Raw genomic sequence first — 3,921 nt, forward strand, 5'->3', positions numbered from 1 at the left:
ACCCCATCAGCCCTGTACCCCATCAGTTCCGCACCCCCCACCAGCCCTGTACCCCCACCAGTCCTGCACCCCCTACCAGCCCTGCACTCCAGCCCCAGCCCCATGCGCAGACTCCAAGGCATTTCCCAGGAACCCCGGATTCCAGGAAGCACCGTTCAGAAACTGCCCGCTCTGCTCACGTCCGTAACTCAGATCTTTTGTCAATTTTCTCAGCAACAAGTGATAACTCAACCACTTTTGGGGAGAAGATACTCCTAGGTTCACTGATTTTTCTCTTTGTACACTTTTCTTTTAATGATTTTTTAATTCCGTGGGCAAAACATGAATAGGTTTTCCTTGGAAAAGAGTTCAAAGCAGCCAGACAAAGGGAACTTCCCATGACGGCTGCCCAGTCCCTGCTGCGGAGGAAGCTGGGGGTGCCCAGGCATGCCCCTCCCTCCTCAGTGCTTTCCCACACCAGGGTGGGGGTGCCAAGGTCGGGGGGGGCCCAAGCGTGCCTCTCCCTCCTCACTGCTTTCCCACAGCGGGGTTGGGGGTGGGGGTGCCAAGGTCGGGGGGGGCCCAGGCATGTCCCTCCCTCCTCACTGCTTTCCCACAGCGGGGTTGGGGGTAGCGGTGTCAAGGTCGGGGGGGCCCAGGCATGCCCCTCCCTCCTCACTGCTTTCCCACACCAGAGTGGGGGTGTTGAGGTCAGGGGGAGCCCAGGAGCGGAGGTATGAGGTGCGGTTCCCCACCCTGAGAGTACACAAGCCCCTGCGTGGGAGCTGCTGGCCTTTGCAGGCTCGTCGGCACCAGCTTGGGTCAGTAGTCTGGGCAGAGGCCACACAGCCTGGACCCCTCGGGACAGGTTCCCTGGAAGAGAGGTTCCTGTTTTCACCCTTGACTCATGGTTCAGAGGCCAAGAAAACAAAGTGCCTGTGGCAGGTGGATCAGCAGCTCACATCCAGGGTGCCCCTGCCTGGGCTCCGTGCCAAGGCCTCTGGGAGACCCCTCTTCGTGCAGCCCCCAGGGTCACGGTCTGCGGTCTGTCAGGAGCCTGCTCTGAGGACACCTCAACCCGGGGCTGCCAGGGGCACAGCTCTGCCCCCAGCCACTCTGGTCCAAGGGCCGCTGAGGAGCTGTGCCAGGGGAAAGCCCCTCCCCGTGGACCTCCCTGACTTGGGTGGGCTGGCGAGTGGCTTTGCCTGGGAGAAATAAAGGCTCTGGGTGTAGACACAGCAGGGGAGCTGGTGGACCCACCACAGAGCCCCCCGGCGACCACTGGGACCGAGGACCTGGATTCCCCTGCCATCCCTCCTTGGGGGGTGGGACAGAGGGAGCCCCCATTTGGCTCATCTGGGGAGCTCAGTTCTTTAGCCCTTGGTCTGGGCTGACAGCCGGGGGCACCCAGGCCCCTCCAGCTCGGAGCTGCACCGGGGAGGGGTGCGTCCGGAGGGAGCGTCAGCAGCCAGTCACGGTAGTGGCTTCGCCTCTGCACACCCGGACCAGGGAGAAGAGGGAAAGGCTTCCATCCCACGGTTGGCTTTGCTGAGACGTTTCTAAATAAATGAGCTTTGCGGGGCGGCAGGTTGATGCATCTGGAGCGTGGGGTCTCCTCCACCTTCCGGAGCACACGCCTCCCACCACACCGCCACCTCCCAGGCTCTGAGAGGAAAACTCATTCATCTTTCAACACCTCATCCCTGGCAAGACCCTCCGGGCCCATCCCCCACCCCGAATAGCCTGTGCGTGTTTCCATAGCAACCTGCACGTGCCTCTGTCGGTCACATTTCATGAGGCCGTGAGCTCTTTGAAGGCACGGCCTTGACTTGAATCATTCACAGGGGGCAGAGTGGACGGGTGAACCATGACCCTAAGCCAGCCTGGGGGGCAGGTGAGCCAGCCCCCTCCCGTGCCATTCTCTGGACCATAGCTCATGCACCCCGATTGCATCTTACCGTCATTTGACAGACAAAGGCCCACAGAAAGGGGGCCCTCCCCTTCCGCAGCAGGGAGACGGCGGTCATGCTGGCCCAAGACAGGACGCCCCTCCTGGGGAGCGGCACAGGAGACAGAGCTCTGCAAAGGGAAAAGCCAGCTGCCCCCCTGCACACCGGGGTGCGGGGCAGCCCTGCTTCCTCGGAACAAAGGCTGCACTTGCAGAAGCAGCTCAGACTTTCACCTGCTCCAAACCCTGGGCCGTCCTCTGGTCTCAAGGCCAGGAGGCAGGGCCCACCGTCTGCTCCCTCCTGCCGGATGGAGCCTGGGGAGGCTGAGGATAATGGGGATGTGGGGAGGGCTTTGAGCCCCAGTGCTGAGCAGCAACACCAACCCTCCCAGTGCCAGTGACAATTCCGGAGCAGCTGGTTTACTCCGTCTGGCAGGCGTTTCCCTCCCAACAGCAAGGCATCCCGGGCTTCTAGCGTCTACCTTGTAAATATCAAGGGCATTGCAGGGAAGCTGAGCTGGCACTGGGTGAGCTGATGTCAGCAAAGGGTCAGCCCCGGGGCCAGGGGTGTGATGGCACAGCTGTGGCCCAGCACCGGGGGCTTCCATTGCTGCTGAGTGCCTTGCAGTGCGGCAATCGAAAAAGCCTCCTCCCTCAGCATCGAGATGTTCTTTCCCCAGAGACATCTGAACAACGAGTATTATTTCAGATACACACAGGCACTGTGTTTCAATTTTTGATAGTTAAACCATTATTTCTGATGCCCATTTCTCACCCCACAGAAATTACTGGAATTTATCTGCATTAGGAAATAAGGAACAGGGACCGGGCCTGGCCAGCCTCTATTACCCTGTGCCTTAATTAAGTAATTCATTCATTCTTCATCAAACTGTCACTCCTCTCCCACCACCTTCCAGCCAACACTTGGCAAAGTGCAATGGGACAGCCGTGCCACGAGGACGTCTTCTGGGTGGGCTGTGGGGTCGCGGGGCTCTGACCCAAAGCTGCACACTTGCAGGAGTGGAAGCTGTTAGGAGCTGAAGCCAGGGGGCCTTGCTCAAGGCCTGGCCTTCCCCGTGTGACAGAGCTATCCAAGGTGCTGACTTCACCTGCTCCTCAGGATGAGCAGCTCCGAGGGTCACCCAGGGAAGGGAGTGGGGGACAGTCTGAGGTGGAAGACGCAGGGCGTTGGGGAAGGGGGTGCATGCACACAAAACAGCAACTCCAGCCTCCCAAAACCACCCTCCCCCTTGTGCTCCGGGGTCCCCCATTCACCCCCACCGCGTGGTACCCTCCTTTAGGGCCGTGCCTGTACTGTGCTGTGTCCACACTGCAATTTGCTCACAGCTGGCCCTCCATACGGATCTGCTGGTGGATACCCTGTGTTATTCCAGCTCCAATTTTCAAAGAAAAGGAGGGGCCTTTCTTCATCTGCTCAAAAATCAGAGCTCAAACTCACAGGTCCAGTGTCCCCCCCAGGCTCCTTCTGCATTTTTTCCATGATCTGTTCCCTTGATTGTGTTGGAGGCAGGGGGAGGGAGAGGCCAGCATGTAACCAGGCTGGAGCACCCAACGGTGAAGGTGATAGCAGCGGCGGCCCGTCTGGAGTGGGCTACCATGATGCTGGCTGCCGTCGGGGAGGTGTAGCCAGGGCTGTGCGCTCTGTGGAGCTGGTGGGAGCTGGGAACAGGTGGAAGCTCCACCCACTTCTGAGTTGACAGGGTGGGGGGCCCAGCTGTGGCTGCAGACCCAGGCATCTCTGCACTCTCGGGGGTCCAGGAAGCCCCTGCCCCCACTGCCTGGCCTCTCCCTGCTCCCAGTGCCTGCTCTGATTTCAGAGCAAAGTTGAGGCTGAGCCCAGGCACTGTCACAGCCTGGCTGGGTGTACTCACCCTTGGGGCAGCACTGATACACCAGCCCCCACTGCCTTGGACCCCTTCAGACTTTGGGCGCTGACAAGCATGGGAGGGAGGCTGAGGGACGCTAAGGGCAGG

At 60.3% G+C, this 3,921-nt stretch overlaps 1 long non-coding RNA gene across 1 annotated transcript; it reads right to left on the reverse strand.

Moving 5' to 3' along the window:
* Positions 1 to 278: 278 nt before the first annotated feature.
* On the reverse strand, positions 279 to 3,047 carry LOC129021784 (uncharacterized). The gene is made up of 4 exons (XR_008496142.1): positions 2,777 to 3,047; positions 2,410 to 2,613; positions 1,938 to 2,058; positions 279 to 852 (listed from the first exon to the last, which is right to left on the reverse strand). It is a non-coding gene; the product is annotated as an uncharacterized LOC129021784 (long non-coding RNA).
* Positions 3,048 to 3,921: the final 874 nt, after the last annotated feature.

The sequence above is a fragment of the Pongo pygmaeus genome, chromosome 21 (assembly GCF_028885625.2).
Source record: "Pongo pygmaeus isolate AG05252 chromosome 21, NHGRI_mPonPyg2-v2.0_pri, whole genome shotgun sequence".
Classification (NCBI taxonomy): domain Eukaryota; kingdom Metazoa; phylum Chordata; class Mammalia; order Primates; family Hominidae; genus Pongo; species Pongo pygmaeus.